General features: G+C 36.8%; 1 pseudogene; it reads left to right on the plus strand.

Moving 5' to 3' along the window:
- Positions 1 to 8140, plus strand: part of LOC132115019 (nephrocystin-4-like) — a 73485-nt pseudogene extending 65345 nt beyond the window's left edge.
- Positions 8141 to 10876: the final 2736 nt, after the last annotated feature.

Genomic DNA, 10876 nt, shown 5'->3' on the forward strand with positions numbered 1-10876 from the left:
TCTCATCTTTTAAGTCATAAGGCACTAGGTATGTGTGTGTGACATTAATAAAAAATTGTAAAAATTAATATAGTTACATTTCTAAAAAAAAAATTAAAATTAGCTCTATGCTGCTCAGTGCTCCTGTAGCCTACCCCAGAGCGCCCTCGCGCGGCTGTAGACGGTAATGTTTTCTCTTGGTTCTGAATAAATGCGACTTATATATGTTTTTTTCCACGTCATGACGTGTTTTTGGACTGATGCAACTTATACCGAAAAATACGGGTAACATTATTATTATAATTTATTATGAGAGTAACTGACACAGACTAGAACTTTAATGTTTCGCCAAATTCAGCTCAGATCTTCAGACTAACAAACGAGAAACGGCATAGTCTCATGCCATTATGCTCCGCCCCTACCTTCACAACAACCCTACAGCCATAGCCGAAGCCTAAGAGGACATTTTGCTCTCCAGAGGAATGTTGGGTGATGTCAAGTGATTTTGAAACATGACATCTTCAAGCTACTCCCCTTCACCTTTACCAGTGAATATGTTCCTATTCGTTTTGTTCATATTTCATTTTGAGTTGTATATACACATTATTTGAATTAAATTAATTTGACAGACAGCATTCTGTCAACATCATTGCTCAACATCAGACAGCTGATGTTGACCAAGCTAGCACCAACCAACGTAACCAGAGCTGCCAACTCTCAAGCATTCACCGTGAGACACACGCAATTGACTCTTTTCACACGCTTTCACACCACACATCAATTTTCTCACGTACAGAAAAACCACGAAGCAAAGAGGACACGGAGACCAACAGACTAGACAGACCAGGTTAGTTATGATATAAAAAAATGGGTAAGTTATAGCTAGCTAATTATCAAACGCATGTTATGTTAGCCATTGCTAACATTAGCACGTTTATCAAACAGCCTTCGATACATTTCTATGTTATAACTTCCCGAAAAAAAAATACACAAACATTTAAAACAAACTTCTAGCGAAATACTAACAGCATCTAACTTACCAATCCAAAAGAAATGTTGCAAGTTCGGTGTCGAACCTCATTTCTTTCAGGTCCATCAGTTGTCTCCAGCGATTGAAAGCAGTGCCGATGTTTACTCTGGTTCGGCTCCTTTTCTTATCGGATTTGATTTGTGATTCCGAGCGCGGTTGTTTCCCTGTAGCGGGTGGTGGTCTCTTGCTAAGGGCTTCAGTCATCCTTCCGCTCTCTTCCCTGAACTGAAATGAAGTAGTGGGCTGTACTTTCCACATGATTGACATCAGGTTCAAGTACGCCCACAAGCCGTGCGAGTTATTCGTGTATTGCAGGTTGGCTGGTGGTTATGTTGCCCGTATACCGCCTCCCACGGCCGAAACTGGTATTACGACACCTGTAGGGCCGGGGCTAGTAATGCTAATGCTAATTAAGGTTGATATCTCTGCAGCACTATAACTTGACATTTTTTTTATGACATCATCGCCCTTATTTCTTCTCATTCTTTTGATGCGTGTAGGTCATTTTTTGGATATTTTTACCTCAATTTTTGCACATGGCACCTTTAAACAATTTTAGAGAGTTCCATTGTATGTAGATTTAAAAAAAAATGATTTACATTGATTTAAAGCTTTTTAACATCAAAAACTTGAACGTTAAAATTCTCTATGCTTTCTCCTTTTTCCTTTTTAATCTTACAAAAAAATTAATGTAGCTTGTCAGTAGAAGAAATGCATTGGTATCCACTCTAATTATCGAACTAATAATGGACTTAATGGTTTAAAGATGATTTAACAACAGACAAGCTCATCAAACACACAGTAACCCATCAAAACTGAGTTTTTGAGCATTTATAATCACCAGGAGGTCAATGAGCTGTTGTTAAGGACCACTCAGCAGCCAAGGACGGTACAAACGTTCTTCAAATTTTGTCCCTTGAGTTTGAGCCCCTCAGGCAGGGTGAGGAGCCCACGCACAAAGTCCTTCATTTTTAATACAGTCCAACTGTAGAAACCCCGGCAGGCAGAATGACATCAACATCTGCAAACCTCCTGTGGGGACACTAGTGCCCGCTGGCACGTGAGATGCTGTTAAAGAAAGGGTGAATGGATGAATTTAAAAACGCTGACATTTAGGTCTTTCTGAACATCTCTCTTTTGAAGATTTGCGATATGTGTGTGTGTCTCTCTCAGGGGAAGTGTGGCCTGTCAGGCCCATCCTGCTATTGTGTCAGTGTATATGAGGAGAAAAGTGATAAAGTGTCTTTTGTGTCTCTGTTTCAATCTCTCTATGGCAGTGACCCTTGGCTGGCCTCCCCTGCGCAGATCTGGCAGGTATACGTGCATTACCTGCAAAGGATGGACCTGAGCTGTGTGTGTGGTACTCTGAGATGGCATTCACTGGTTCTGCACGGCACACAAGCCATTCGCAGGGTCAAGGGCTACACGTCGCATCCCCTTGAGCTGCAGGTACGCACTGTGGGGTCAAAGGAAAACACACTCCGGGTAGTGAGCTCTGATGGGAGATTATGTGACCTTTTTTACTGTAATGGGAGGTTGATGAAAAATAATGAGATGGTAAGTAAGATGACTAGGTTATGTATATTTTATTTCTAATTTGAATATGATTTAAAAAAGTTAAACGAGTTAACTACATTTCTTTCTGCGATTTAATCGCAATTAATCACACATAACATTTCAAATGTGTTTATTTATGTAAAGCACCACTGTAGACCTAACTAATTGTTAACTATTTAATAAAGCTCTCATAAAAAAAAAAATACTGTATAATTAAAAATGATAAAGCATAAATAGCTTTGAACATAAAATCCCCAAATGTATGTATAATTGGTAAAGTTTAAATAATTTAGAAGTTTAAATAATATTTCTTTAATGTAATTTTTTTTTACCAAAGCAGTATCTGAAGGTCGTATTTAATAAATTATATAAAATAAATAATTATAACCATGCAATATTCAATTTGGAAGCCATAATGTTTTAGCATTAATAATCCTAAACTACAAATCATCTCAGTGCTGTTTTTGTTTTATCATTTCTTAATTACAGAATAAATATATTTAAATAATTGACCCCATAAAGTGACCCCAATATAATTATTAATTTAAAATCTATTGTGTTTCTGTATGTTAAACAGTCTATATTAATTGCAGAAAGTAATGTATGTATTATTTTTCCCATCCATCAGTGATTTTACAGGAACTGGATTTGGGAAGGTTTTTAGCATGCCTGTTTGTTCAGCCTCTTTAGCCTATATATTTGCTGATCTGTCAGTTGCCACTTTAAAGGACTGCAAGGCAAATAGTCGAGTATGAAAATGTGTAGTTTTGCATCCCACAAAACAAGTAAAGAATATAGGAGTCAGATGCAGTTAAAGTTGTGTGAGCAAGGCATTAAGAGGATGAAAAAAATAAAACTTTTGGCTGCAGCAGTATCATTAACTTCCTGTTTTCAGCACACCGCAGCAAAGAAAGCAAAAATGCTAATTAATACATAAAATGAAAGAATACTGGAATATGTGGATTATACGAGCAACATAAATCTCAAAATGGGTATTTCCTTTTATCTGAAATATGCAAGCAGAGCAAATACAGCAGCTCCCATGTCAACAGAGCGCTGTGTGCTCGTAGAGACCTTACTGTTGGTTTAATTGGCCGTGTGCTAAAGTTGTACAGCAGGTGCCAAGAAAGATGATGAGGCAAAATAGTTAACATTGAGTTTCAGGTGCAGCCTCATGTTATCTGAAGTTCTGCAGAGAAGGGTTTCCCTGAAGTTGCTTTTTTGCTGTATGGGTTTCCTTTTTTCTTTGGTTGATGCTAGAAGCTCTGTGATCATTAGATTTGTGTGTTCCAGGTGGATCCAGGTGAAATATTTGCTCTTCCTGCACAGGGAGTTCAATATGTCTGCGTGGGCCTGAGGGCTCTGTGCCCTGAAAGCTGTTTCTCTCACCTCAGTGTAGTCGATATGGACGCTCAGCAGCTAGTTGCCTCCTGGCTGCTGTGCATCACATGCCGACAGCCTGTAATCTCTGAGGTGAGTAAGCAAACTACATCAATAGAGTACAACAAGGTTCAAGCCACATACATTTTTTTCTATAGAGAAATGGATTTGTGACTATAATGCATAAACCTTTCTATACTTATTTACAGTACTGTTCAAAAGTTTGGGGTCAGTAAGATTTTTTTTATTTACTTGAATACTTTTATGCAGCAAGGATGCATTAAATTGATTTAAAAAAGGAAGAAGTTTATTTTTTTATTTCAAATAGATTCAAAGACTTTCTTTTTACTTTCTATTCATCAAACAATCCTAAATCTTTCAAAAACATTTAAAATTTACTTAAATTACTTAAAATCATAATGAATAATGAATCCAAACTTTTTAATAGTACTGTACAGCATATGTAAATAATAATAAATATTGAAAAACTATAGTTTATTACAACAAATGAATATTTGTTGTGAAGTTTTAAAATTAAAATGTATAAAATTACATCTAAAGTCCAATACAGTTTTTCACTGTAAATAGCAAGGGAATTTACTGTAAACCATTTAACATGTTTTTACAGTTAAAATTTTACAGTTGAATTCACAGTCAATTTTTACAGTGTATGTATATTTCTGTAGTTCCTACAGCAGAGCTTCAACAGCTTCATGGGTTCGATTCCCAGGGAAAGCATAAAATTTAAATGTATATCTTAAATGCAGTGGAAGTCGCTTTGGATAAAAGTGTCTACCAAATGCATAAATTAAATGTAAATTTGTGACTATAGAAAGATAGATAAATTTAGACTAGTATTCTTTTAAATGTTTAAAGTCAAACAAAGTATAATTATAATACGTGGATGCCAATATAGAGTCCAAAAAAGGGTTTACATTTAGTAATGATTACACAGCAACAAAACTGACAGCTTATGTAGATTTTTAGAATAACAGTGCTATGAACTGAATGGGTCTTTAAATTTCAGATCTGTGGCAGAGGATATGGTGCGTGAAGTCAGTGCCAGTGATTTAAACCTGACATTTTTATTTCAGTTATTTTACAGTATGTCTATCGGTATGTGCTTGAATCTCCCCAGGCATTTGAATTCAGTGTTCCTATAGATGGAGGGAAGAGCAGCAATAAGAAAATAAGTTTCACAAACCCCTACTCTTCCTCCAGAGTATTCAATTTGCACACAGATCGCCCAGACCTGCTTCAGTTTAAAGAGGAGCAATTTCAGGTTAGAGAACCCGAAGCTAATTCTTGTTCTCTCAACAGACCTCAAACTTTTGTCTGGAGGCCTTGCTGTTTAACACTGAAAAGAACCATATTTTTGAAAGCCCATTCACCAGAAAGGTGTCTAGAGCTCAGAGGAGAAGAATCTTGACATGCCTCTGTCTAGGAATCAATTTGTGTCTGTCTAAACTGTCATTCTTAGACAAGTTTCACAGTGTGTGAAGTTCTCTGTACATTGGAGAACTCAATTTGTGCCCTGGCTCCTATCACAATGCCGGGTCCCTGAAGAAACCATAAAGCTGCGGTCCAAAAAAAATGGAACAAAAAGACAGAAATTCTCACAGTTGGGCTGGGAACGTCAATATCTCTCACCTTGAGGGCTCGGAATGATGCGTGTAGGTCTTACAGCTCTACGTTAGACTTCAATTAAAAGCTGTTAATTGATTAGGTGATCAATACACAACCGTTGGCTATTACTCCAGATGGAGACAGAGAACATTAATTAGCCACAGGGACAGAGTGTCTCGGATATATTACTGTGGCTTTGGGGGTCACAAAGTAATTTTTCCTGATCATCATTTTGAACAGAAATGGCGTAAAAGAATGGTGTATAATGTTAATTTCATCATTTAATCATTCAGTGCTCTCTTTGATCGCTGTATGGTTTAGTGAGTTTCACATCCCATATCTGGGAAATAAATAGCGAAACAATGTGAAATATGCAAGTGACAGTATTGAACACAACGGATTAATGACACATCGGTGTCAAAAAAGAAAAAGCGATGAGACTCATAAAGAAAGGAAATGGCCTGTTCCATTTTCTTGCTAGTCAACACGGCTTCAATTATCTTCTCTCGCTCTGGATTTATGGCGTCTATATTTTTGAAAAATGTAGAGATGTTGCTTTTTTTTGTCTTTGAGAAATAACAACTGTGTCACTGTAAAATAGGCACAGAGCCAATAGACAGTGGAAGAATCGATATGACCGTGCTTTTGAGGAGATTATGAACTAAATCCTCAGCTGTGTTCCATATGTCTTAGTCAGCCATTAGAGATAATGTATAAAGATGAAGAGAGAGCAATTTCTCTACTCTTCCTCTAAGCATTGGAGTGCAATTTCAATTAAAACCATATGACAGAAGATTTGGAGTATAGTCGTATAGACCACATTTCTAATTTTATGGTACTTTTGTATACTTTGAAACTAACTGCATGGGGAAAAAAACAAAAGTGCAATTATTCCATGGAAGAAAGAAAGTGATACAAGTTTAGAACGACATGAGCCTGAGTAAACTATGACAGAAGTGTCATATTGGTGAACGATTCCTTGAAATGGTTCTTTTAAAACAATGATTTTACAAATGAATAAAATGGGTCGTACTTGACGTACTGTATTTGATTAAGGGATTCTCGCCACATTGACTGAAGAAAAGAGACAGCCTTGTTATTGTTAACTAAAACTTAATGATTAATGAAAAACTCTTTTTGGAAAATGAAATAAAGCTGAAAAAAATATACATATTAGATGGAAAAAAAATATACATATTAGATGAACAACTTAAATGAAAATTAGAAATGTTACATTGGTTAATAACTGAAATAAGTTTTAAATTATGAGAATTTCTTAAACAGGAAATAAAGCTAAACAATATTTTCAAAAATTTATAAAAGTGACAAAAGCACACAAAATTAATTACTAAAATAAATATGATTTTTTAAATGTATATGTGACTAAATTCCACACACACACACACACACACACACACACACACACACACACACACACACACACACACACACACGTAACACTGTACAGAATTTACAGGCATAAGGAAAGGAAATGACAAGAGCACACAAAAAAGCTTGTTAACTATAACAAAAAATCTATAAAATGTTACTTCTACAGTTCATATATAGTGTATATGAAATATAGTCTTAAGGAACCCTTTATATAAATTTTTTTTTGTTGTTGTTGTTTTTGATCTGGTTATGGCTGAAAACTGTTTTTTGATGCCTAAATTTTCTCTAGTTTCCTAGATTTCGAAATTAAAAAGTTTTCAGTCAGAACCATTTCATTATAAGCAAATAAAATTATTGGATACTTTATTTTTACATTTATGTACTATCAGTGTGTCTACATGTACATTCCTATTCATTTGTATGTGTATGTGTGTGTGTTTTAGATTGGGGAGGGGAGCTCTACACCTACGGCCTACGCTTTGCTCCAAGTCAAAACCCTGGCATGGAAGAGATTCTCATCTTTATCAATGACATACAGGATAAGAACGAGGACACTTACTGTGTTAGGGTCCTATACAGATAACACAACAATCACCCTGCATTACAGCTGCTGCTTTTGCCCACAAACAGACCATAAACCAGCAGATCGATCCAGATTTACTCATATCATGGACATGTGTTTTTACTTATACAATGTGATAAACTGATCCAAATAAGATATGTAGTAAAGTACAGATCAAACATACTCTTTATATAAATGCAGACAGAAAGTAAGGTTAACTTCATCCAGCTCATCGATTACACAGAGTAAAACATCTCTCACGTGTGCTGGAGTAAAGCTACCCTGCGGGGCTGAAGGCTGAAACCGAGAAGAGATTCCCAGTAGGGCTGATACTCATATCCGTGCTCTTGATGTGTGTATTTATCGTTACGCTGAAGCCCTGCTGTGATGTGTCATTAGCAGCGGAGAGTGGATGGCCACTTGCCCAAGAATTCAGCTTTAGATCTTCAAAAAGTGAAACGTGTTGTATGACCAATCATTTTATTTTATTAAGTGTTCAGAGTACTACGTTTGCACTCACTGATGATGGAGTGCTTAATTTGGGGGAAGAAAACACAGTCATCCTTCATTCTTTGTACTGTATTTTCGACTAGCATCAATAAAAACGGCTCTGATTTGTGAGTATGATACTTTGTATTGATGACATGCTGTGCTTTGTGTTTGTGCGTATGCGTGTTTGCAGTAGCTGTGAAGTGCTTCCATTAACATCCATGGACTAATCTCCTGGCTCCTATTAGAGCTACAGCTGTCTGAGTATGACAACAACCAACGAACCGGTCCAGACATGGAAGATAGGAGGACAATAAGAGAGGATCATAAAAGAGAGAGATTGTACAGTGCATGAAATATACTGTGGGCTGTGAAATCTGAGACCACATAGAAAATAGAAAATCTAGAATTTATATAATCTCATTTGAAAACTGATTGGTTTCTTTAAAAAAAGAAAAAACAAAGAAAAAATATTACATGAAATGAAATTTAGTTTAAGCTGTCGGTCAGTAAGATATCGTTAGTTTGGGTATTGGATATTGTTTAATTGATACATTTATCACTACCATTCAAAGGTTTACAGACTGTAATTCACAAATCCCTAAAAAATGTATTACTTGAATACTTTATTAATTTATTACCCCTAATTTATTACTTTTATTTAGTATTATTTTATCTAGGAATGATGCATTAAAATGATCAAAAGGCATTTATAATGTTACAAAAGACTTGTATTCCAAATAAATGCTATGCTTTTGAATGATCTGTTTATCAAAGAATCCTGAATAATGAATCAAGACAATTGTTGAGAATCAATTGTGTGACACTGGAATTGTGCCTTCAAAGGAATAAATTACATTTTGAAACATATTAAAATAGAAAACAGCTTTTTAAAATTGTAATAGTTCACAATATTACTGATTTTATTGTATTTTGATCAAATAATTGCAGCATTCTTCCAAACTTTTGACTGGTAGTGCATATTTGTCTTACAAATTTAACTCTGGTAATAGGGTTGAATTTTACTATGTATCATGGGCAAAATCCAGAGGCAACAGGGTTGCATGCAAAAATTGTTACATTATTTTGTGAAATTGAGGCAGCTCAACTGCTGCTGTTATTAAAACAAATGGGGGATGAACCAAATAAGACACTGATAATTTTTCAATTCAGCTTTGTTCATTTCATTAAACTTTTTTTTTGAGTCAAATGGTTATGCTGATAAGGTAATTTGTAATGAAAAGCTTAAAAGATTAGAAAAAAATCCAAGTAGAAACATTTTCTCGGATGCTTTCAAACTTTTTAGACACCACATTATGTATGTATGTGTTTAGGAAGTTGTGGCCTAATGGTTAGAGTCGGACTTGCAATCAAAAGGTTGTGAGTTCGAGTATCAGGTCGGCAGGAATTGTAGGTGGGGGGAGTGCATGTACAGTGCTCTCTCCACCCTCAATACCACGACTTCGGTGCCCTTGAGCAAGGCATTGAACCCCCAACTGCTCCCCGGGCGCCACAGCATAAATGGCTGCCCACTGCTCCGGGTGTGTGTTCACAGTGTGTGTGTGTGTGTTCACTGCTCTGTATGTGTGCACTTCGGATGGGTTAAATGCAGAGCATGAATTCTGAGTATGGGTCCCCATACTTGGCTGAATGTCACGTCAGCTTTCACTTGTGTGCGATAAATCTTCAGTTAATATCAGGCCTTTCAGGGAAAGCGATGTTCAGAAAGGACTGCACTGTCCACAGAATGTTGACACTGTTTGTAGAACCGGTTTTTGTTTTTCATTATTTTTTTTCAGTTTATATGCATTTTTCCTCTCACACGCACACTCTCAGAATACATAGTCTTTGCAGAGGCAGCGCCTTGATGTTGTTAGGTGTTGCTCGGAGGGCTTTGCTGCCGCTTGCGTGTGAGCAGGAGTAGGAAACACTATCAAATACCCAATGAAAATGTATCATCTTCCTCCGAGGTGCGTCACGAGAGGAGCTTCGAGAGTCAGGCTGATTCCGCTCTCTGCGCGCGTGTATATACATCTGAGTGCTGGTGTGAAATAGTGTATTTTTGGTGAGTGAGAATGAGAGAAGATTTGAAAGTGTGAGTTTGAGAAGACTTGAGCAGAGGGAGGGAGCGAGTGCTGATGGAGAGGTGTTGAGACGAAGGTTAAAGGGAACAGCTCTCTGGTAGAGTGTAGGATTAAACTCTGTCTCTCTCTGGTAGAGAATAGATTATCTCAGCAGAAGTTAACGCAGTGGTGTCTTAATGAGAGATTTGGGTGAACATATGGAGTGTGTTTGTAACACGCATCAGCTTCCTCTCGTTGTCACCACTTCCACCTCTTTCTTGTGATTCTTACTGGCCTGTAGAGGGCAGCCCTTACCGTGAGAGAGTGGAAAGCAATAAAACAGATTGCCTGGAAACCACATATCTGATGGTGGGTTGGTGGATGTATCCACTCTGTCTTTTCTATGACACATGCTGTCCTTCACTCTCTTTTTCATTTTGGCTTTCCGAGGGTTCAACTAACTTCGACAATAGGAGAGCCCTTGTAGCGTTAGAGCTGTACTATTTTGATTCAAGTATATATTGTGGCTCTGGCTGAAAGGGACCATTGCCCGGGGCCAGCGACTGCCTGGGGCCTCAATTCCTGCAAATGCAAATGTTTGTGTTATTAATGTTTTTGTCATTGATATTATTTTTGCAGTGTATTATTTTTGGTGAATACATTTATTTCTGACCTTCATACTTTTTCCTCATATTTTTGATATTTTTCATAAATTGAACTTAACTTAATACACTGCAGATCCACATCATTTTGATTGGCTGTTGACAAGTGAGTTGTATTTCTTAGCTTTTCATACAT

This window comes from Carassius carassius, chromosome 34, assembly GCF_963082965.1.
Source record: "Carassius carassius chromosome 34, fCarCar2.1, whole genome shotgun sequence".
Lineage (NCBI taxonomy): Eukaryota > Metazoa > Chordata > Actinopteri > Cypriniformes > Cyprinidae > Carassius > Carassius carassius.